The sequence below is a fragment of the Lissotriton helveticus genome, chromosome 7, assembly GCF_964261635.1.
Source record: "Lissotriton helveticus chromosome 7, aLisHel1.1, whole genome shotgun sequence".
Taxonomy (NCBI): domain Eukaryota; kingdom Metazoa; phylum Chordata; class Amphibia; order Caudata; family Salamandridae; genus Lissotriton; species Lissotriton helveticus.
In genome coordinates this window covers 16,514,852-16,540,172 of record NC_136068.1, presented here as the reverse complement: position 1 = coordinate 16,540,172, position 25,321 = coordinate 16,514,852, and the positions used below count along the sequence as shown (strand labels likewise).

Below are 25,321 nucleotides of genomic sequence, written 5' to 3'. Positions count from 1 at the left end.
GAACCAGACAACAACCAGAGACATGTTTCTGCCCTTGTGCTGCTGAGCCAAGCTTGAGCAGGGGAAGGCAAAACAATATATATCCTGTCACATGGAGGTGTGAACACCACCCAGATTGGATTTAGTGTGTTGGGGCAGGGTGGGGATACATACCAGCACCACAGAGACTGCTTGAAGAGCACACTTGATGCCCTCCTTGCATACTCAAGTTCACTCCCACTCTGGCGTGAAACTTGACAAAGGACATGGGAGTACCCTCCAAACAGTCCAGCCCCTCCTCTGGGAGGGACACCTGAATCGTCCTGACCCTTTCCTTAGGGTACTTAAGGGTTTACCCGTGGGTGAGTCCCTAGACTTGTTGTGGGACAAGATCCAGATCTGACACTACTTCTGCTTTGACTGTCTGGGCACTCTGGACATCCCCAAACTTTACTCTTGGCACCAAGACTGCAACGGGGAAGACTAATGCTGTTCCTGGTCTCTGCTGCAAAGTATGTGCCTGTGCTTCAAACAGGTTCCTCCCAAGGCCTGTGGACATCCAAGACACCTGAAGGAATCTTCCTTGAAGTGAAGGAGTCACTTTCCTGCATCTGCAGGCACCGCAACAAATCTGACCAGTCTGCTGATCCTGGGACTCAGAAAGGCTCAGCAACACAGGTGGTGGTTCTTCAACTCCGTCAAGGCCTGCACTGTCTTCTCACTGAGTTTGAGGCCAGTATCCCTCGTTGGAACCGCAGGAAAAGAACCAATGTGCACCACATTAACTTGTCATTGCAAATGCTTATTGGCTCTCTTCCTCAGAGATCTTTGGGCTCCATGTAGCCTCAAACTCAATTATCTTCTGTGACCAAGATATTCCTCCTCACCACATCTCTTGCACTGTGGACCTGAGTCTTTGTCAAACTGCTTGAGTTCTTCTTGTGACTCCAGTGCCTCCGTCCTGTGGGTCCTCTTGAGGGTCTTCTTTGACTCCAGTGGGATCCCCTGATTGCTCCGAGCCTACTCTGACTCCCCGGCTTGTTGTGAGTCTCTTGGACCTTGCTGATCCCGACACTGCACCATATTTTGCTTGCCATGTTGTTTGCAGTTGCCATGGCTTGTTGGTGTTCCAGACTGACACCGACCCCTCAACTCTCGACATCTGATGTGGGTCAGCTTGTGAACAGCTCCTGGTCTTCCACAGCATTGCCTGGTCCACACAGCTGCAGCTCCAAGGTCACTGTCAACTCTCCTGCAACACCCGATATCGGTGGGCATTCATCATCCATGCCTCCTGGTCACTTCTGAGTGGCAGGAACTCTGTCTCCTCTGCTTGCAGGTACTTCTCATCATGAATCCACCTTTGGCTTCCACCTGACACTTTCCCCTTCTTTTCCAGGGGCATCTTCCTGAAGTCCTCCACCGAGTTTGACGGCGGTTTCGACTCCACTTCGCACCTATGCACCCGTCTTCCCAGATGTAGGTGTCCTGGTTCCTAGGGTATCCATGGGTTGGGTGGCTCCTCAACGTTTTGTCTTCCATTGGGATTCTACATGGCCCGCTGTGAAAGGTCCTTCTTTAAAATTGCAACCGACATTTACTTGAATTGAGCATGCAGGCATGTCCCCACACTGCACCAACCTCTGTGGGGTTCCTGGTTACTTACCTTGGGTCCCCAGCACTTCTTCATCTTCTGGGTATAGTCATGACTTGAGTCAAGGTTCGCATCCCACTATTTTAGTACATGGATTGGTCTCCACCTGGCGACCACTGTGTATTCGTGCTACTTACCTGTTTTATTTGCAAAGTATTGTGTGCATTGTTTAATTCTCTGAGATAGAGATGTTTGTATGTGTTAGTGAGTATCTTATAAGAAATATCTATTTTTATAAATCCATTGTGTGGTTCTTTTTCATTTAATCCATAAAAGTAAGATTGCTTTCTGGTAAAACAAGCTGCTCTACACTCCTTCTGGACTAAGCCTGGAGGCTGTTCTCCACAACTACTGTTTAAAGAGCTTTTTAAGGTTGTCTAAGACCACTAAAATCACCATAAGGGTAGTAAGGATTAGTGCTTCCGGAAGTGAGCACCATATAGTAAGCCAGCTTCCTATATCAGTCTGCAGCGATTGAGATTCAAGACTGCATTGTTTTACCAGCTAATCTTGGTGTGGATTAATTGAAAAACAATCACTAATATTAAGCACATATAATACAGCTTAGAATTAGTAAGTTCTACTGAACTTAGAGTTGAGTACTTAAGAGTCTGGCACAACCCTTTCTCCAACCTCAGGGAGTTTAGATTCCACGTGGGTAAGTAGGTGCAACACCTCACTACACCCACAGCCATGTCTTTAGTTGGGAGACCAGTGTACCCAAGTCTACTAAGTACAGTGGTCAAAAGTTCCAGAAGCAAAGGACCCTGTGTAGCCTTAGGAAGATAAAAACAGGTTGCAACCCCACCATGAAGCTGCTCTTTGAACTGCTGCACCAGGATGACAAAAATCAAGGAGAGGCAGATGAACAGGCTCATGTGGGTGGAGATACTCTTGAAGAGCGAGCACCGTTGGGTCCTCTAGTGACCTCAATTCAGAGTATGGGCAAGTGGAATCTAATGAGCCCAACCTGCTAACCTCTGACCCCTCAGGGAATAGGTGCATAGTGCAGAAAGCAAATAGGACATTCCCTTTGTTCCCCCTGGGAGGGTTCAGAACAGACCAAGGAGGTCTAGCTCCTCCTCTATTGAATCCAATGCTTCAGGCACTTCCATAGGGACCTCGATATCTAGTAGGACAATTCTTTGGAAAGGGAATACCAAATGCTCAAACTTGAGAAAGCCAGGCTCAGACAGGAGCAGTTGTCCCTTGAAAAAGAGTCCCAGGAAGAACAGAAGACTAGGAAGAAATTGGGACTAGAGTCCCATGGCGGCAGCAACAGTGTCCCTAGATTCAGAGAAAGTTCTTTTGACAATAGGAACCTGAGCAGGATAGTTCCTCCTTACCAGGAAGGGGATGATATCCATACATGGATCACTGCTTTGGTGATGGACTGCAAGGTTCAGAGGCTCCCTCAAGAGCAGTGGGCAGCAATCATGTGGCTCTCCTTTGCTAACAAAGGTAGAGATATGCACCTTGCTGTTAAAGAAGAAGATGCTGACAATTACTCAGTACTGAAGAGTGCTCTCATAGATGGGGTTGGATTAACCACTGAACCGTACAGGACTCCGTTCAGAGAAACCCAGAAGCACACACCCAGGACTGGGTAGACTTTGTAGACAGTGCTATTAAGGCTCTGGAAGGCTGGCTTCATGGAAGCAAGGTAAAGGACTATGAAGGATTGTACAATTTGATAATGACTGAGCATATCCTTAATAACTGTCAGAACCAACTACTGCAGCAATACCTGGTGGACTCTGATCTGACCTCTCCCCAAGAACTGAAAAAGAAGGCAGACAAATGGGTCCACCCCAGGGTCAAGCAGAAAAGCCATGGTAATGGAGGTGACCAGAAGAAGCAAGATTCTTCTAAACCACAGAATAAAGGTGGGGACAAGTGTAAAGCTAAATCGGAATCTTCAGAAGGGCCCCAAAAACCTGCATCTCGGGTTGAGTCCCAAAATAAATAAAAAAAACATGGTGTTATTTATGTAAAGTAAAGAACCATTGGACAAGGGATGTTGATTGTCCAAATGCCAAGAACATTTCTACTACCACTGCTCCTAAGGTACCTACTCCCTCTCCCCTATTGCCATGTTTCAACGGGGGACCAGGACTACTGGTCCCAGTGCACCCTGCGGCTCTTCTGCCTGCCTCCAACGATGCTCACCTGGGTCAGGAGGCCCTTTAAATACCGAGCAGCTCTCCCGCAGCGTGGGACGCAAGCGGGCATGCCTGTGGCATCAGAGCCCGGAAGAGGCTGGGCTGGGCCATCCCCCTGATAATTATGTCACTGCCCCTCTCTCACTACACTCTCACCAGCTGCCCGCCGAGGAGTAAGTGCTGTGGATTAAGGTACTGTTTGCTTATCCTCAAGGTCCGAACTGCAGAACTGTCGTTGTTGTATCATTTGACGGGGGTTTGTTAACTTAAAGTGCCAAGCATTAATAGCCCTAAGCCCAGTAATGGGCATGGACTATCTACCGGTGGAAGAGCCCTGAGCCCACTAATGAACAATGAACTATGCACCAGTGGAAGAACGCTAAGCCCAGTAATGGTCAATGGACTATGCACCAGTGAAAGAACACTTCACCCAGTAATTAGACAATGGAGTATGCACCAGTGGAAGAGAGCTAAGCTCTGTAATGGACAATGGACTATGCACCAGTGGAAGAGCGCTGAGCCCAGTAATGGACAATGGACTATTCACCAGTGAAAGGGCTCTAAGCCCAGTAATGGTCAATGGACTATGCACCAGTGGAAGAGCAATACGCCCAGTAATAGACAATGGACTATGCACCAGTGGAAGAGTACTAAACCCAGTAATGGACAATGAACTATGCACCAGTGGTAGAGCGCTGAGCCCAGTAATGAACAATGGACTATGCACCAGTGAAAGAGCTCTAAGCCCAGTAATGGACAATGGACTATTCACCAGTGAAAGAGTGCTAAGCCCAGTAATGGACAATGGACTATGCACCAGTGAAAGAACTCTAAGCCCAGTAATGGACAATGAACTATGCACCAGTGGAAGAGCGCTGAGTCCAGTAATGGACAATGGACTATGCAACAACGGAAGAGAGCTAAGCCCACTAATGGACAATGGACTATGCACTAGCGGAAGAGCGGTAAGCCCAGTAATGGACAATGGACTATGCACCAGCAGAAGAGCGGTAAGCCCAGTAATGGGCAATGGACTATGCACCAGTAGAAGAGAGCTACGGCCAGTAATGGACAATGGACTATGCACCAGTGGAAGAGCGGTAAGCCCAGTAATGGACAGTGGATTATGCACCAGTGGAAGACCACTAAGCCCAGTAATAGACAATGGACTATGCAACAACGGAAGAGAGCTAAGCCCAGTAATGGGCAATGGACTATGCACCAGTGGAAGAGCGGTACGCCCAGTAATGGACAGTGGATTATGCACCAGTGGAAGACCAATAAGCCCAGTAAATGGACAATGGACTATGCAACAATGGAAGAGAGCTAAGCCCAGTAATGGGCAATGGACTATGCACCAGTAGAAGAAAGCTAAGCCCAGTAATGGGCAATGGACTATGCACCAGCGGAAGAGCCCAGTAATGGTATTTCAGTGGAAGGACCTTGGTCACTTGCAATGTTAGAAACACTGGGAAGTGTATTCACAATTCATGCTTTTTTAGGAAATTTCAATGGCATAATGTAGTCTTCATGTGCAAAGCTGCATTAGGAAAGATACACATATAGAACGGGTTGGGAGGGAGCAAGTAACAGGAGTGAGCAAAAAACAACATCCATATTAAACAAAATGGACATTTCATCAAAAAGTGGCAAACAAAGTACATTAATAAACACACTGCTATACATTATATTAAACTAGTTTCAAGTGTGTTCATGTGAGGTTATTATTGCAAGATTGGACCCATTATTAAATTCATTATTCAGAATAATTTTCCATAATAATGCAAATCCTAAAACTATTTCAACAATCACAATTTGACAAATTATATACTCTGTTGAGGAGTGACGATAACCAGCTCAGAACCTTTAATCCAAAGTACTGGTGTGTTTGAAGACTCTTGTAGACCTTTGTCTCTCTACTCCTTTTGTTCTTCTTTTTTTCTACGTTCTACCTGCACCTGCCAAGAGTCGGATGAGCCTGACACTCACAGGTTGACTCTCTTCTTCAGGGGCTCCTTCTGCTTCAGATGCCTCCTGTTCTAGCTGGTGGGTCACCCTGGCGGTGGCTTCAGGGATGCTCCTCGGTGCTGTTGTCGCTGTCCCTGGTGTGGTTCTCTTCTATGAGAGACGCGCAAAGAAAGCGAATGGTAAGAGTCTATTCAAAGTCCCATTTCAAAATATAAAGCAGTGAAAAATCAGGTGTGATATAATGTGTTCTCCTATTTCAGGTGCGACCCGTGGTGGCAGCCGTAGATTAATCTATGAACCTGCAGTAAACTATGGGAACGTGAAAATGAATGAGGAGGAAGGAAACCCAACACAGGCTGCAGTGAGTGCATTATAATAAATCTATGAATACATATGTACAGGATGTAACCAAGAGCCAACTCCCAAAGTACAAAGAGTAACACATATTATTACCATAAAGATGTATGTACATATAACAGACAAGTAGCCAAGCACAGGCTGCAGCAGTGGTTGAAGTGGGAGAAAAAAAGTAGGGGAAATGTGGGCGGAGAATCAGAGGGCGGGAAGAACCTGTGGATTGGGTCAGTGGGCGCAGTCAGAGGTGTAGCAGAAACAGCAAAATATCCCAGTTTTTAATATTTATTTCCCATTTCACTAACAGGTTACAACTTATTACGTTATTTAATGTAACCAATGGATACACAAGTTTATTTAAGGTTTAATATGAGTTATTGACATTAAAATACATTCACAAAGATGAAGACATTTCCAATCACAGAATCTCCCAAATATCCTTAAAAGTGGAATCGTGAGCCATTTGTCTCTCAGCCATGGCTTCTCTGTCATCAGCACTTCTCCTCCCTTTTTCCACAAGAGCAGTTCAAGCATACATAGCAAAATATTCTTATAAGTTACTAAAAAATGTGACTTGTGCTGCTTTGAAGTGGAGGGCCCTTTGCAAAGGTTGACTGGTCACATTTCACCCTGTTCAGTTGTCTGTTCCACTGATTCTAATAAGGAAAAGTCTTTGTAGAGACTGCTAGCATGTGTAAAAATGTCAAAATAATAAAGTATCAGAAAATGTACAGCACCACTAATACCAGTGTAGGTTGTCAGAGCACTTTACATCACACATATTACACAGAGACAATCAATCACACGTGTGTAAATCACTATATAGAAAATGTTACATAAGACAAAGGAATACAAGGTGTAGGAGACACATAACAAACATACTAGTAGGCAGCATAGTTTAATAGTGATTGGTATGGAGAAGCACAAACTCAGAATTTAAAATGTAATACCATGATTGGGAGATCTTTTTAATAATCAGAATTGATTTCTACCCAAATGATCCTTTTTTTGCAACATTTGGATAATCAAAGTCCGGGGGAAAAAAACATAAGGCTCTAATTTATACCTTGGAGTTTGCCTGCAGCTCTTACATGACAGTTAATAGCTCAATGTTCTATGTTAGGATTTTAACTTATTAACTTCAAGTAACAAATGGATCTCTCTGACCAAAGCAGTAACCCACTGACCTATTTACATTATGTGCACTTTGTGATCTGCGTGGTGCATCTTCTTAGCAGAAGGCACAGTCTAGTGGTTCAACGCTGGCCCCTTCAAAACTGGACGCTGCGCGAGCGTGCCGACCCCGTAACTCGAGCCTTGCCTGCCACTTTCTTCACTTTGCTGCTAATTGAACATGCTGCACTTTACTGAAATTGTTTTTATCATTTTAATGTTGTTTTAACACGTGCTGTCCTGGGAATTTTTCTTTGGGAATTTTGGCTGAGGGAGGGGGAATCGAACCCTGATATCTTTTACGCTCTTCGACCGCTTTCCGCCATTTTACTCACGACGGTGCGGTCTAGTGGTTCAACGCTGGCCCCTTCAAAACTGGACACTGTGCGAGTGCGCATCGGACGCGCCTAAGGCAAGCCCGTCTGCGCCCGTCAGCGTCCTCGAGGGGGGCGGGCAGGGGCCGGGGTTGCTGCTGGTTCTGTTCTGGAGCCGTCCAAGGTAATCACATATGGCAGGCACTGCCTACTACACTTTGACCAGCGCTCTGTTTGCAGACCTCACTTAGATATGTTGGGGAACAATCTTTCCCTGAGGTGCAAAGACTGTAACAGGACAGTCTGCCCTTCTCTCAGAGAGTGCAAAGTTAAAATGGACATGACTGCCCCTAACATCAGAACAGACGCTTCATGTAACTTCCTGAGGGCCTCTTTACTGAATGTTCGCTCCTTAAAAAAACATTAATTTGAATTTTATGATTTTTTAGCCGAATCCTCCTCCGATTTTTTTGTTTCTCACGGAAACCTGGCTAATGGATGCGTCCAATCCTAATATTGCTAATGCGATCCCCCAGGGCTATCAGATTTTGAGGAAGTACCGCCCCAAGGGGAGACGCGGCGGGTTAGCCATAGTATACAAGTATTCCTTTTCCTGTATTCCCTTAGTAAATACGGAAATAGAGGGGGCTGAGAGTCTGGGTTTTCTCCTGACATTCTCGGCCCAGCAATCTATGGCAGGAGTAGTAATCTACTGTCCTCCTGGACCGGCAAAGAACTTTTTGAAATACGTGTAGTGACCGATATTTCGGTGGATGGTGCTTGGATCCGCTTATGACCGTTGCCCACCGCCATCTCAGCACATTGTAGCTCAGTATAGTCACCTCTAGATAGCACTGACTATTGCCTTTGACATGCTTTGCAGTTCACATCATCACACAACACAGGGATGTGTAGGCCTGGAGTTCTCTTTATGTTTATGACTTTATCTTGCTTAGTGCCTATTGGCTTTGGCATGATCTTATGCCTTCTTTCTATGGTCTTTTCTCTTTTTCGGGCCTAGAGGCCTATGCTTGAGAGATGCCATGTTCTTTTCTGACACCATTTTGCTGGGCCCCTTCAGGTGAAAGGCAATGTTTTAGTTTCATGTGTTGTTCGCTAGCAGTCAACCAGACAGGACCGGTTCTTATCGGAGGAATGTCCGGCCGGCAGGCTGGGGGTGTGTCTTTGGCACAGGGAGTGGTGCAGGAATCTGAAGGAGGGCTGGGCGCTTGCTGGAAGCTTCTCTAGAAAACCTGCATTCTATATTAGCAATAGAGTTAGAGGGCAGGGTATCATTTTGCCACCAGTCATTTTAGCCATTAGTCCTCTGCCAGTTGCCAGTTACACGTTGGAGAGGCCAGTTGTTGGAGGAGTGTCATGGAGCGAGTTCATTAAGATGGAAGGGCCAGTTGCAGATGGGAGTTGCCAGTTTGTTCAGATGGAGAGGCCATGGGTAACATCAGGTGCTGGTGATAACAGAGAATCCTGATCGAACCAGAGAGATAGGCCCCTTGATAAATATGGTGAGGTGTTCTAAGAATGTTTTTATTATCTCTTTATGTCTAACCATCTTTACTTTTCAGCTCTTATATGTATGTATTTGTTGGTGATTGCTCACTGTGATGTTTAGTTATGTCTTTCCTTGTCATTCTATCATTGTGTAATAAAGAGACCGCAATGTGCATTAGTTTCATTTGTCTGTTGTCTCTGAGAGGGAATGTGGGTTCTTCTTAGCCAGGTGCTGTTGTACAGAAGGATGGTGAAATTCCCTTTTTACAGGTAACTGATGACAGGATGGTGCGTTGCTTCTAATTAGGGATAACTACAAGTGTAATTGGTATTATAATCCTTGTGGAGGAAAACCGGGACCCTTTTTTACCAAGTGCTTATGGAGGGATGGGCTATTTCCCCTCTAATGGGTAATTGTTGATATGGGACGGAAATCGGCTCTGAAACAGGAATATCCAAATTGTAAGTAGACCAGCCCAACATAGCGTAAGAGGTATGTACTGATTTTCACCGGAAGGTGTTGCTGTTTCTTGCCGTGCAGTGGCGAGTTGCTGTCTGTTTCTTACCCGTGGTAAGTTGTCCTGTCACCAGAAGGTGTTGTTGTTTCTTGCTGTGCACTGGTGAGTTGCTGTCTGTTTCTTACCCGTGGTACGTTGTCGCCAGAAGGTGTTGCTGATTCTGATTCACCGGGAGGTGTTGCTGATTCTGATTTTGCTGATTCGGTGGGAGACGTTGCAATACATACCCTCTGAGCTATGATTTATAGTATCTTTAGCTGTTAGTATTATTCCTTTCTCAGGTTGGTATTTTATATGTTTATGTGTGGTGTTTTTATGAGTCCTGAGGAGGGCTGTGGTAAGTAATGACCTTATAGTTCTGACTAAGATACCCGTATTTGAGAAAGCATCGGTCATTACAATATGTCATCCATATTATCTCTCCCATTGCAGCTAAATACAGCCGTTGTATGGTCCTTGGTGATTTCAATATTCACATGGACAAGTTATTGGACCCGATTCCAGAAGACTGTATGAATCCTGTGATATTTTCAACCTGACTCCGTATGTAGGTCTTCCCACCCATGACAAAGTGCACATACTGGATCAAGTATTTTCCTCAAACCAGATTTACATGGATATCCCACTAGCCCTAAATTGGTCAGACAACCATCTGATCGAGTTTAAAATTCCTAGAGAGTATGCAAGGCCCCAACTTACGGACACAGCCAGGGCCAGCCACAGTTTGAGGCCATTCCATCTGAAGACACCTGAGGCCATTCAGTGTGCTATGCGGTATCATCCGATTCCCTTAAGTGGTACCCTGGAACTTGATGTGCAGGCCTTAGAAGGCTGGTTACCCCCACAGGCCTTGGAACTAGCCCCCCCTTCAGTGAGGTTCGATAAAACCATCCGTGTTTCAGCCCCTTGGTTCTCTGAAGCCTTAAGAGATAGTAAAAGGGACTGTTAACATCTTGAAAGAGAGTGGAGGAGAAATTATAGCTCCTCTGATAAACTGACTTATAAACTTGCTTTGGAAAATCATTACAAGAAAGTACGTGAGGAAAATAAACTTTTTTGTCTACAAAAATTGATTTGGCAGCTAATAGAAGTAAAACCCTGTTCAATATAGTAAAAAGCTTGTCCTCCCCTACGATAATCAGCCAACCATTTGTTCCTACAAGCGAATGAACTGATCGTATGGCCTACTTTGTTTATGAGAAAATTAAAGTTATCCAGGACTCCTGTGCAGTCATTGAATCTGGAGGATGTCAGGGGACTTGATTTAGATGTTTGTCCACGCCCCAGTACGTTTCTTACGGAATTCCCTGTGATAACCTCGGAGCAATCTCTGGTGCTTATGAAATCACTGAAATCCGGAGCCCCCTCTGATTCCTGTCCAGCTAAAGTCTTATCCTCTATAGCGGAAGTGATCAACCCTATAGTGAACCCTATTTTGAACACCGCTCTGCGGGAAGGGTTGATGCCCCAAACGTGGAAACACGCCAAAATTCTCCCGCTATTAAAGAAACCTACGGCAGACCCCGAGGCCGACAGTAATTATAGGCCCATCTCACTTTTGCCTTTTTTTCCAAGGTTGTGGAAACATTTGTTAATGCAGTCCTAACGAATTATGTGGAGACTAATGGCTTTTTGCACTCTAGCCAGTCAGGTTTCAGACCTAAGTTTAGCACTGAGACTGCTTTGCTGGAAGTTGCGGAGACAATTAAGGCTACATTGGACAGAGGAGGTAATGAGGTTCTGGTTTAACTGGACCTCTCTGCAGCCTTCGATACCGTGCCCCACACTAGATTACTGCAAAGACTCAGCGAGAGCAGTATTGGTGGCACGGTATTGAGTTGGTTTGCGACTTTTCTGCAGTATAGCAATAAAAAAACTATGGTGTTCTAATGGCCTAGAGACATTTTTTCCTGTCCACCTTCTACGCAGATCCTACACTACCGAGCAATCTGAATGTGTGGCTGCAACACTGAGGGAAATGTTGCAGCTGCCATTACAAACACAAGTACATTTCCCGTTTCCCTGAATTTGTGAGAGTAAATAGTACATAACAGGGCAGGGAAGGAGCACCCCAACCTCTTGTCTTGTGGGAGTGGTAGGCAGTCTCAGAAAAACCCAACATGGGATCAATTAAAAAAAGTCTTCGGTTTCGTCTCCTGGGGAACTGCAGTGGGAGCCAGTTAGGCCTCCTGTGTAAAATAAATACCTTTGGACACCCAATTCACTACTACACACTTTCTTTGCCTTGTACAGAACCTTTAACCGAGAGCCCACTCTCCTTCGAGAGACCCTAGCACTATTACGTGACCAAGAGTCTACTACACACAGCCTTCAATCTCGACACAGTTCTTCTTTGAGAGGCCTGTCCATCTCACACCCAAACCCATGCTATGCACACCCTCCTCCTTGTACATAAGTATTCATGGACAGCCAGAGACAGACTGGCCATAGCGGGCACTAGGCATTTCCCTGGTGGGCCTCCAGGGTGGGGGCCGGTTTTGGGCCCCTGAGAGCCGTTTTTGTTCCAGGGCCTTTATTATATGCCCCTGTAACAAAATCGGCCGAAGCCGGCCCTGGAAATCAGGTCAGCTGTGACCCCCAGACCCCAGGGGGTCGGCTGAGCACTTTTCCAGAGCCAATTTTGGTCCCCAGTCCGGCCCTTTCGACAGCCCACTCCCTCCAGATACTTAAGCACCATTAGGTGGATAAGACAATACTACGCACACTCTTCAACTCCTGCCGAAGTCTGCATGAACAGTCCCCTCCCTCCAGACTTCCAAGCACCATCAGTTGTATAAGATCATACTATCTCCCACTATAGGAATTAGCGCCTTCACACACCCGGCTGGGTGTCATGCTTCATCATAGGGCATGCTCCTCGTCAGGCCGGCGCTGCAGTGCCTGGCGGGCACCTTATGAGGGACTCCTTGTTGGCGATCTTTTATTCCCAAAGCCGTGAGGTGCGGTGTGAGTGTGGGGCCTTGTGGTGTGTGTGTAGAAGGTGTGAGGGGGCTGTGAAGTGGATTCTAAAAAGAGACACAGTGGGACTCAAAATGTATTTTAAGCAGCGAGTCCACTGGTCCCAATTAAAATGTAGGGTGGCTCAACTCTGGGGTAATGTTTAGCGGTGGCTACAGTGCACAGGTCAACATGTTTCTTGCATAGGATATCAGAATGATCAAGCGGCAATTCTTCAGGATCAAACATTAAAAAATGACTATCTACACAGTGGTTGGTTTCCTTATTAGTATTCAATGTAAACCAAACACACAAACACCCATAACATTGAGATACCTTGTGATAGAACCAACCTAAAACAAAAATATAATGGTATACATCATTAGAAACAGCCTCTGGAGAGACAGCATGTAATACTCCTGCTGGAAATGCAAAGCTGGCTGACACGGAACCACCTGAAGCTAAATGCTCTAAAACCAGAATTCCTCTTAATCTCCGGTCATGGAACAATGGCTGAATCCGCTTACGGCTCTTAATTGTAGACCACACCTTGTGGACTCGACATCCTTGCTTGATATTATATTAGACAATAGTCTGAACATGCAAAAGCACATCAGCTCCCTCACCAAAGGAGCGAATTTCCAACTCAGCATTTTAAGGAAGCTCAAACCCTTTCGCCTGTCCCAAGACCTAAAGGTTGCAGTGCAAGGATTAGTGTTCGCAAAGCTGGACTATGGCAGCCCAACGCTGTGTGGCTTGCCCAGAGGGAAAATGCTCAGCTTAGGGTGTCCCTCAATCCTGCCGCTAGGCCCATAATGGGAACTAAAAAATACAACCACCTCTCTCTGGACCTGCTGGCCCTGAAGTGGCTCCCATATGAAGCTTGGATACAGTTGAAAATTGCAAGCCATCCACTTCAAGACTCCACGGTACCTCACCCAGGAATTGGAGCCCTCATGTGGTACAAGAGCCTCCAGAAGTGCCAGCACCCTTTTTACTCAAACCACAAAAATTCAAGAAATGAAAGACTTAAAACCGATCCTTCCCAGGTGTGGCGCCGAGGATCTGGAACTCTCCACCCCCCCCCCACGCTCCCGAAGTCAGGGTGATCCCTTCCACGGTCTGCTTCAAAATGAAAGTTAAAGAACTCTTGATGAAAAAATATCTACCTCAGTCCGCCTTCCCCACTTGACCCGGATTCATAGCTACTGTTTGTAGCCCAGAGGCCTTGCTGGCATGACTGCTGGGCTTTTTTTAAATGTTGTACTTTTTTGCTTTTTTGACTCTGTATGTTCACCTATACCTTCCCGGCTGCATTATCTGTAAAGCGCTCTGATACCCTCGGTGGTCATGTTCGCACTATATAAAACTTTATAAATAGATAAAATAAATAAATAAATAAATAGAATGAATAGTCAAGCTGCTATTAAAAAGCAAAAGTGACAGGCGCAGTGTAAAGGAACTGATATGTGGCAGGCAGGTGGCACATGTAAGGACGAAAGCAGGTGGGTTGGTTCATCAACCATCGTGATATGCAACAGCAATTACAACAACTCACTCGTCTTATGTGATTTACCAGCTACATCGAATCACTGCTGGAGGGTACGATAAGACTTTTAACATCCTGGTTTGACACAAAGTACAAAAGAAAAATATTTAGAGCAACTAATCAGTTGTCAGCACTGGAACTGAAATACCATCAGAGTCAGGAGCGGGCGGATGCCAGGAGGCGTCCCTGTAATGATTATGATAGCAAGATACTTACAATTGAGCAGCGGGTCTGCAGCCAGACGACAAAGCCTCTCTCCACCAGCTTGGTAGAGTGAGGAGAGTCCCCATCGGCTGGGCTAAGTACTCATATCAGCCGGCATACGCAGAGCAGCCGTAGGTGTGGAGAACGCTCGTCGTGCGGGAGAAGCATGGCCGGCAAACTCATTCAGGCATGTCAGAGTGACATGGGCTGGGATCTGACTGGGATATCTCAATATGGGCACCATATTAGAGCAATACACAGTACAACCCAAGGGGGTTGTTTAGTGAGAGCACAAGTGCGGGTGGCAACCTTTAAGGAGAATACATTTCTTGTTACTCATATAAAGAGAAGTGTGGAGTTGCCGCATGTATGGGGAGCTATATGCCCGGTAAACTCATGTGGGTGCCATGGATATCTGAAACGCTGGCGCCAAGTTGGAATAGTGTGGTGTGCGCACCAAAGGGGGATGAAAGCACAAGTGCGACGGGCACCCGGTTAGATGGATAGAATTGTCGTCACATTAATAAAGCAAGTTACCGGGCTGGCGTGGTAGGTGTGTCCTATTCCCAGTAACCCTGTAAACATGTAAAAAGCACGACGGAAGTGTCAATGTCACATACGAGGAGGTGTGTTACTGGATGTGGTGGCGTAGCACATGTAAATTACCCCCGCAAAACTCCAAGTGGGATTGGGAATTGCAAAGAATTACTAGCCACAGTGGCACATAGGTGGCACTATGTGGCACTTATTTGAAACTAGGAACCCACGGTATAAGAGTCGCAGTCAGGGAAGGAACAGAATGACAATATGTTGAATAGTGTAATGATGCATCGCACTCTAGAGAACAAGGTGGCAGAGATGGTGGTGCAAGAATGTCGGGATGCAAGCGTACAGATAAGGTAATCTCATTATGGTTGTCGTCCCGAGGAGACGTAGTATTTATTGTAGGGAAAGATCACCTGGTGTGCTGAAGGGAATCCTTCTCATGAAATTGAAACAACTATCCATTGGTCGATGTTCTGGTTACAAGGTACTGAATATGTCAATCCTCAAGGGAGCGTGCTATCTACTCAGTACCCTCCAGCGGATATCCTCCTTCAGACCCTGTCTATCAGTGGAGAGGTGGAAAATCCAGTCTTGCTCTCTCCTGAAGAAGGCTTGTTTGCTCATCTGGGGCTTGCGCCTCAATTATGGTCAATCTTAGGCTGTCTGGTCTATGTTCCTTCTGTTCAAAGTGTGTACACATCTTGTTGTTATGTTTGTGACAACATATGTTACTGCGGTGCTCCATTATGCATATTTCAACCATCCTGGTGGTCATACCTATGTATCGTAGGTTACATGGGCATGTTTCAATTTCATGAGAAGGATTCCCTTCAGCACAGCGGGTGATCTTTCCCTACAATACTACGTCTCCTCGGGACGACAACCATAATGAGATTACCTTATCTGTACACTTGTATCCCGGCATTCATGCACCACCATCTCTGCCTCCTTCTTTTCTAGAGTGCGAGGCATCATTACACCATGCAACATATTCTTACTCTGTTCCTTCCCTGATGGTGTATGTTATACTGTGGGTTCCTTGTTTCAAATAAGTGCCACATAGTGCCACCTATGTGTCACTGTGGGTTGTAATTCTATTCAATTTCCAATCCCACTTGGACTTTTGCTGGGGTAATTTATATGTGCTATTGCAAAACATCCAATAACATATCTCCTCGTATGTGGCATTGACATTTCCTTTGTGTTTTTGACATGTTTCCAGGGTTACCGGGAATAGGACACACATACCACGCCAGCCCCGTAATTTGCTTTATTAATGTGACAACAATTCCATCTAACCAGGTGTCAATCGCACTCGTGCTTTCATCCCCTGTGGGGCGCCCACCACACTATTCCCACATGGCGCCATTGTTTCAGATATCCATGACGCCCACATGAGTTTACCGGCCAGATAGCTCCCTATACATGTGGCAACCCTACAATTTATATGAATAACAACAAATGTATTCTCCTTAACAGGTACCACCCGCACTCTTGTTTTCACTAAACAAGCCCCCTGGGTTGTACTCTGTATCATTCTAACATGGTGCTCATATTGAGATATTCATGCCGGATCGCAGCCGGTGTCACTCCAACGTGCCTGAATGCAGGGGCGGCCTTAGGCATGTGCAAGCTGTGCACCTGCACAGGGCCACCAAACCCCAGGGGCCGCCACGCCAATATATATCCTTAATATAATAATCCTCTGAGGATGGATACATATTTGCGTGGCGGCCCCTGGCAGGGATTTGGTGGCCTCCGGCTCTGTTCCACTTCCAAACACCCTGATCCCCCTCTTCACTGGCCTCCACGCCTGCGTTCCTCCTGGTTCCTGATTGGCTTCTTTTTTCCCTACCCACTGCTGGCCACGTTGTGTCCCACAATACTCTCCTCCTCCTAAATTTTATCGTTCTGAAACAAATTCGGAAGGGTAGGAGCAGCTGCAGGTACTGGTCATCTAACATCTTTTCTGGATGTTTTAATAAAACAGCTTCCTGAGCTCCGGGGGGCTCTGCCTCGCCCGGACCCCCTCTTCCGGGGCCACCTACCTATGCTCCCTGCCCAGGGCCGCCATGAGCCTAGAGCCACCCCTGCTGAATCATTTTGCCGGGCCAACCTTTTCCAGAGCAACCGGCATTCTACACACCTGCGGCTGCTCTGAGTATGCCAGCTGATATAAGTACTTAACCCAGCTGACCAGGACTCTCCGCACTCTACTGACCTCATGGTGAGAGGGTGGATCGTCCGGTTACTGAGCCGCTGCTCACTTGTAAGTACCTCACTATAGTAATCATTACGAGGACGCCTCCTGGTGCCCACCCCATCCTACCTTTGATGGCATTTTAGCTTCAGTGCTAATGCCCTTATTAGTTGGTCTAAATATGCTTTCTTTGTACTTTGTGTTAAACCAGGACGTTAAAAGTTTTAACGTACCCTCCACCAGTGATTCGATGTAGCTGGAGAATCACCTAAGATGGGTGAGTTGTAATTGCTGTTACATTTCATAGGGGGCCCATCAGGCATTGCAGCACCAGTCTGACGAGAAGCAAACCCTATCATGAAGCATGACACCCAGCCGGGTGTGTAAGGGCCCTAATACCTAAAGTGGGGGACACTCCGTCTACAACCTCTGGATATTTTGCTATACTGACCAGGCTGCTGCTTCTATCTTCTCTAAGGAACTGCATACTCAGGTCTCAACATTGTTTAAGTGTTGGACAATAGTTTGCAGAACTCACTTTGGCTCTAATCAGATTCTATTTTCTTATATAGAATTCTGTCTTTCGACTTCTATATTCATTCCAAGGAAGTACACTGAAAGCAGATGTTAAAAACGCTTCTGCCGCTCAGAGGGGTAAAAGAAGCAGAGCAAGAAAGAAGGCACCAAGGAAAAAGGGGAAACAGCTGGCAAACAGTCAGTGGGTTATGGACTATCTCAGCTTCAAATGCATGCAGTCGGGCATCAAACAAAGACAATACTGTTTTAAAGAAATCATACAGCTCTGAAAAACATTAGCAATGTGAGCTGAGTGTGTAGGTTATCCCTTACTGAATAATTCCATTGTAGATACCATTTGGATGTTACAACTGATGCTCAAAAATAATGGAACTATCAGCAACTTGTGAAGCACTAAGGGGTGCTGGGTAACAGAGTACCTCAGGGTGCAGGGACCTCGGATACAGTAGCCGTTTCTTTGCCGTGTTGCCGTCCCACTCCAGAGTGGACTTGTAGTGACACCGGTAGTAGACATAAGGAGTCCACCCCGCATGAAGGTGCTTATGTCAGACCGAAGCGCTGTGGTGCTCAGTGACAGGTGGAGGCTGACAGTACCCTACTGCTCATAGCTACTGCCCATCGTCCTGGAGCAGAGCTGAGGATAAGGCATGTGCTGCTACTGGTTTGTCTCTGTCGAATCACAGTTTAAGGGACCAGACACAAGTGTTGCCAGACAGTGCCCCACCTGGCCCTACACTTGTAGGCTGGTGAGGTGGTGCTTTCATCCAGCGGGGTCCATTAGCTCAGGCTGCAGAAATGTCTACAGTCCCTGAGGAGCAGCTGATGTGGGGGGTGGGGTTTCAGTGCAGGACTTGGAAATACATTGTGCCTGCCAGTGAGGACAACCTTCTCTGAGGTCACGAAAGGACCATGGGGCATATTATCAACAACTCGTGATATTTTTTATCGCCGCGCATCGCCGGATTTAGTCGCTGAGATAACGTGCTATTAGCAACGTTTATCTCAAATGCGATAAAATATTCGACGATAGCGGCTTAATGCGCGAATATTGCTGAGAATCCTGCGATATTCAGGCATTAACGCCAATAGGGTCTTAACCTGAATATCCAACTCCCATTAGATATACAGGTTAAGAAGTGGTCTGAGCAGGAATTAGTTTTCAGCGATATTCGCGCTTAGCGCACATTTTTTTATCGCTACCCCTGCGATTATAATAGGCGATAGCGATGTTAGCGACTGCTTTCAGTCGCTAACATGTTGGGTACGCCCCCTTTGCATGTCATTAGCGATAAATATCGCTGGCTTGCAAAGCGGGCCCCAAACCGCTTGCTATTGCCTCAAAGCTGTCGCTAACTGCTGTTAGGGCCAGCTTTCTAATAGGGCGATGAAATTATTGCCACTTATCGGCCGAAAAAGGCCGCAAAAGCGGCGATAATTTCATATCGCCCGCCTTGCTAATATGCCCCCAACTGTGACACTCTGGCTGCAGCATGCTACTAAGCAATGAAAGACAAAGCTGGCACCTGAACTGTGTGGTCATAGTGGGGCAAGAAAACAGCTAAAGGCAAGGCGCTGCATCCCGGATCCAAGTGAGGACACTGCCTGTCTGTTGAATCATTAACAATCTTATAATGACTAGGTTGCGCACGCACCCGGAACTTCTCTGGATGTGTTCCGGAGGAGGACACAGCCTCAGTGCACCCGGGTTCAATGCACACTCCTCGCCTGCGCTTTTGCCCAACGCCTGCCATGCGCAGATAGAAAGACGGCACAGCAGACATAGGAAAATTGACAGACTCTTACAGATCCCAGTCAAAACCACTAGACAATGGGGCAGGTCTATAAATACAGGGAGTGAGGGAGCACAGAAAGACCACCCAGCTGGGAAAGAGCAGCATGCGAACCACTCAGAGTGGTACTGGGAAAGAGCAGCCTGCGAACCACTCAGAGTGGTGCTGGGAAGAAGCGTTTAGGGTTCAACCATGCCGTCCCTGCAGGAGGGAAGGAGAGGGTATCCATGGATTACCGGCAAACTAAAACTGTGGTGGATCAATAAGAAGTGAAGAAAAATGAAGGCGGTATGTAAACACCCTTATGAGATATACTAGCAGCCCGTCCCGACCTTGTCCGGGAGCAATCATTATTCAGGGCCCCCGCCCGGCCCCCGCCCCCCCCCCCGACATTCCCCCGGAGTAGCAGCCCATCCCGACCTTGGCTTCAGGGTCCCCGCCCACCCCGACATTGTCCGTGGGTCCCCCAGAGCCATACCTCATCCGCCGCACCTCCCGGCGCTCCTGAGTTCACCGGTCCGCTGCTCCTCGCCGCTCCTCCCCGCCTGTCAGCCGCTCCTCCCAGCCTGTCCGCCGCTCCTCACCGCTCCACCCTGCCTGTCCGCTGCTCCTCCCCGCGCTCATGTCCGCCGCTCCTCCTTGTGCTCCTGGACATCGCTGCTCCCCGCGCTCCTGATGTGAGCATGCACGTCGCAGCCGGCGCAACTTCTATGGGACTACTTTTTTTTTCTCGTACATTTTTTAAATAACGTATATTTTTTTAATTTATATAGCCTATGTCCATCTGCACACCCTGACAATTTCAACGATGTATCGGGTGTGTGGATTGGCGCTGTGGTTCCCGAGTTTACCTGCCTCAAAGGTTTAAAGTTCTTCCTTTATAATAGTAGTATAGATTTCCACGCCAGTATTCTTTGAAATCTTGCTTCCCCTTCCTCTGTTTTCTACCTCATTTAGTAGGAAATTTGTCTCTATTAGTTAAATAATCACTGCTAATGCCTGTTCCAGACTACAGGCCATAAGTTTGAATCCTACCAAGGCCAACACAACCTTCCATCCTTCCGAGGACAGTCAAATGAGAACCATCAAATCTGTGAAAAGAAGAACTCATTGATAACAGCACTTTAAAATGACAAAATGGTGGTATGGATAGCTAAATAAAAATAAGTTGGCATTATTTTCTCTCCCACAATCTCCTGTAAGGGGTTGAGCAGATTCTCCAAGGGCCCTCATCAAGTGCCATATATAATAATGCTTTAGGAATGAGCGACTGTCACTACCAGTGTGCCCCAAATTCTTCAATGGGTGGCCCCATGCTGCCCAAAGACTAATGACGATCTCGATATCGATATGGGAGACTCGGGTGTACCATATCACATTTTGTAGGGGGTCAATCATTTTGCACTACGCCACTGGCTTTCCTCTCAGTGTAATTGTGTTGTGGGCTAATCTCCCATCACTGCTCAGTGGTCTGAGAAGATTAGTCCTTCCTGCTCAGTTGCAGCAGGGGGGCGAGCAACAGCTGTGACTGCATGTTAGAGTCTGTGGTTTGCAGTATAACCCCCACACACAGAAAAGTGACAGGAAAGAGCGGTAACATCTCTGCTGCTACAGACGGGCATTATGAAGATTAAGCATGGGCGTAAAATCCGTTCCGCTCGCCAATTTTGCGGATTTTCGGTAAATTCGCAATCCGCGAACTCTCGCGAACTTGCCGAAAATTCGTAAAATCCGTGCGAAGCGGATTTTTTGCTTGGTCGCACTTGCCAACTAGAATACTATACAATTTCGCGGGAGTAAACACTTGCGAACACGTAGATGCGGCGGGCAGCGACAATCTCGCAATTGCGAGATTGCAAAATTTGCAATTTCGCACAAGAAATCCACCAGCAGGCAGCATAAACCTTGAAAATTATGATTTTTATCAGAATAACTCCTCAGGTTGACATTTGCCTACACTTTTTCTTTGCAAGGAGTCCATTTTGGGGGGTGGGGGTGGGAGGAAGGAAGTGCCCCACAGTCTCTAACTTCCTGTTCCTGTCCACCAGGCTCCTCCCAGTGCTTTATTCATGTGCTGGTCACTTTGATTTGGATCTTGACCTGGAAGGATTACTTTTTGTGGATGCTGCTGGATATTTGGATTTTTGCAATACTGAAAGCACTCAGCAGGTGCAAAAGTTCAATCTTATCATTAGTAACCATTCCCTGTAGTGCTTCCTGAGGGGCCCCTTCAGAGTTCATTTGCCTACTTGCACCTATTCTATGACCCTGCTCTGACCCTCACAGCAGGCTCAGAGAATAACTACAAGTATACAACAAAGGTCCTGTTAAAAAAATTACACTGCAACAGAAAGCAATTACAGACAAAACTGAGAGCACTCAGCAGGTGCAAAAGTTCAATCTTATCATTAGTAACCATTCCCAATCTTATCATTAGTAACCATTCCCTGTAGTGCTTCCTGAGGGGCCCCTTCAGAGTTCAGTTGCCTACTTGCAACTATAGGCCACAAAGGTCCTGGGAAAAAAAATTGCACTGCAACAGAAAGCAAATTACAGATAAGGAAGCAGGTGCCAGCCAGACTGGAGGTTTAAATTCAGTGACACATTAATCAACCCCAAATTAATTCATGTCAGTTGAAGCGGGGCAGGTGTGCTTGCTTTTTTTCACCCCCATAATCTACAGTGATAAACCAACCAGAGGGTGGCAGTGATGTACCAGAGGGTGGCATGGGTGTACCAGAGGGTGGCAGTGGTGAAACAGAGGGTGCTGTGAACCTGTGATGATGAACCAGATGTAGAAACAACATAGTCGCAACCGTTGCGAGCCGACAAGTAAGTTCGCAATTGCGAACTGGTACAGAACCCTCGCGAACTGGGAGAAATCCTTGCGAACACAAAAAAAAAAAATCCGCAAATTCGCGGGAGTTCGCGGATTTTGCGGATTGCGAATCCGTAAATAAGCAAGTTTGCGGATTGCCAATTCACAAAATCCGCCCATGCTTAATGAAGATCACACAGTGCTATAGTGTACACCTGGACAGTGAATTTCGACCATGAAAATGTTTTCTTCGCCCCGATTGCTGCTGGAAATCAAAATGTCCGGGGAGCAAGTGGGACATAAATGTTCATACATTTAAACATGCGCACAGCTGCCTGAGGGGTACTAATTCATTAGGTCCAGGGCAGAACCAGTTAATTATAATCTGGGTTAATTGAACTATGTGGCGGGACGATCATGCCTCAGAGTTGACTTCATTTGATGGCAAGAAAAGGCAAACTATGCACCATAATGCATCGCATTTTGTGATAGTATTACTTTGTTATTACAATTCTTAACACTGTCTGCGCGTTGGTTTTACTTCATTAATAAAAGTTTAACACCCTGATATAGCAATATTCAAGAGAAAGGTGACCAGTAAAACTTTGTGAGGGGCCTTCCATTGCACTGCAACTTGTAACCACACTTTTAGTCACTGTTGATCGGTGTGAGCTACAAACAAAACATTCTTTTTGTTAAAATCTTCAGATTATGCAGCAGTTGATGGATAATGTGGAAAATGTGGCAAACGACACGAAAATAGCATGAGTGCAGTGACCATGATTATAAGCACTTGCACAGGAAGACTCTCCTCAGACCCCCCAAAACGCGAAAAGAGGTGTGCAGAGGGAGGCCTAGCTACGAACCTTAACCGAGTTTTGGAAAAAGAACAGCGAAGCACGTCTTAACGTGTCCTACACATTTCTTCTTGCGCCATGAGTACTGCATACATTCAAACGGAGCTCCCAGACTCTGCAGGAACCAACAACACGTCATTAATAATTACGGCGCAGAGGCACAGCACTGATGTCAGCACGCACGTGGAGGCCGGCGCTACTTCCATGGGACTACTTTTTTTTTTCTTGTAAATTTTTTAAATAACGTAGATTTTTTAAATTTATATAGCCTATGTCCATCTGCACACCCTGATAATTTCAACGATGTATCGGGTGTGTGGATTGGCGCTGTGGTTCCCGAGTTTACCCGCCTCAAAGGTTCAAAGTTCTTCCTTTATAATAGTAGTATAGATTAAATACAGTAGATTTTAGAATTCAGAAGCACAGTGGAAGCTCTGTGCAGGTGAAACCTAAAAAAGGCTCATGGGATTCTCATTAGTTAACCCAATTAGAATAGCTTTACCCTCAAACTTAAAGAAAAAATACACTCTTTCATGCTAAAAACAACTTTTTAACTTTTTTATTGGCTTGTGGTACTCCACTGAAACCTGGAACAGGAAGTAAAACCCATATAGAACTCCTCCCGGGGCCATCCTTTGATTGTAAGGGTCCTGCAGAAGTACCACAAGGCCATTGAAAGTGAAAAGAAAAATGAATACAAATACAGCGCACAACAAACATTAAGTTATACCATTAAAACATGCTGCTCAAACTTTTGTGCAAAATCTAAAGGTGCAATTTGCTTCATGTGTAACTTTTCTAACTTTGAATATTAAAGTTTAATTTATTTAAACTCACTGAAAAAAACTAATTTCAAAGTGAAATTATAGTTAGACATGGTCATAGGATCGTACTTTATATTAAAAAACTCAAACATTCACTAAAAACTCAGGTCAAAGTGATGTTATAGTAACGCATGGAAACAAGATATTAACTTACTGTAAAAATAACTAGACATTCACTGAAAAAAATAAAGGTTATAGTGATGTTATAGTTAGATAATAATGTCAGTCATATTATAACATTTTAGACCAGAAAAAAACACTGAAATTCTTCATTTATAGTTTACGAGCTAACTATGGCTTGCGGCCTCCTCGCCATGCACCGCTTATGACCTCACATAATATATCAGTCTTCACATGTTCAAAGACATCATTAATGACATCACTGATAGCCTCAGCTAACCTACTGATGTTAAGTTTGCTGTACAATAAATCTAATCGCCCCTTCCATGAAGAAGCACACACTACACACAGCCTTTACCCTGTATACAACTGATCCTGGAGACTCCACTCCCTCCAGAGACCAAAGCCCCATTAGGTGGACAAACACCTACTACTCACTGCCCTCACCCTGTGCACAACTCTTCATGTAAAGTCCACTCCCTCCAGACATCCAAGCTCCATATGAGGTGGACCAGCTCCTACTATGCACAGTTTTGGTACCACCAAGCCCTATTAAGTGGCCAGGCCCCTAATGCACAGCCTTTGCCCTATGCACATTTCTTCACAGAGAGCCATCTCTGTCGCCAGACACCCAAGCACCATTATGTGGCCAGGACCCTACTACACACAGACTTTGCTCAATGCACCCCTCTTCATAGAGAACCATCTATCTCTAGATGACCGAGCCCCATTAAGTGGTCTGGGCCCTACTACACACAGTCTTTGCCCTATGCACACCTATTCACAGAAAGCCCTCTATCTCTAGATGACCGAGCCCCATTAAGTGGTCTGGACCCTACTACACACAGTCTTTGCCCTATTCACACCTATTCACAGAAAGCCCTCTCTCTCCAGATGGCCAAGCCCCATTGACTAGCCGGGCCCCTACTCTGCACAGCCTTTGCCCTCTGCACAGCTGTTCACAAAGACCCAACCCCTTCAGATATGCATTCACCATTAGATGGCCAAACTCCTACTACACACAGCCTTTTACCCTGTACAGAACCCTTCGATAGAAGTCGACCTCTTGTGATAAACCAACCACGCATTCACTTCATCTTCATCCTGTGTACTAACCCTCATTTAGAATCCACTTCACCCAGACACCCAAGTCCCATAAAGAGAGAAAGCCCCTATACCACAAACCTTTGCCTTGTAGTGAGCCCTTCGTGTGTATCTGACCTCTTGTAGGCAATCAACAAGACAGGAGTTGGCAGGTTCCTTCTGCGTGCAATCTTCGCCCTCCGC

At 46.1% G+C, this 25,321-nt stretch overlaps 1 pseudogene; it reads left to right on the top strand.

The window, feature by feature from the left end:
* Positions 1-23,001, top strand: part of LOC144767917 (uncharacterized) — a 56,885-nt pseudogene extending 33,884 nt beyond the window's left edge.
* The last annotated feature ends 2,320 nt before the right edge of the window (positions 23,002-25,321 follow it).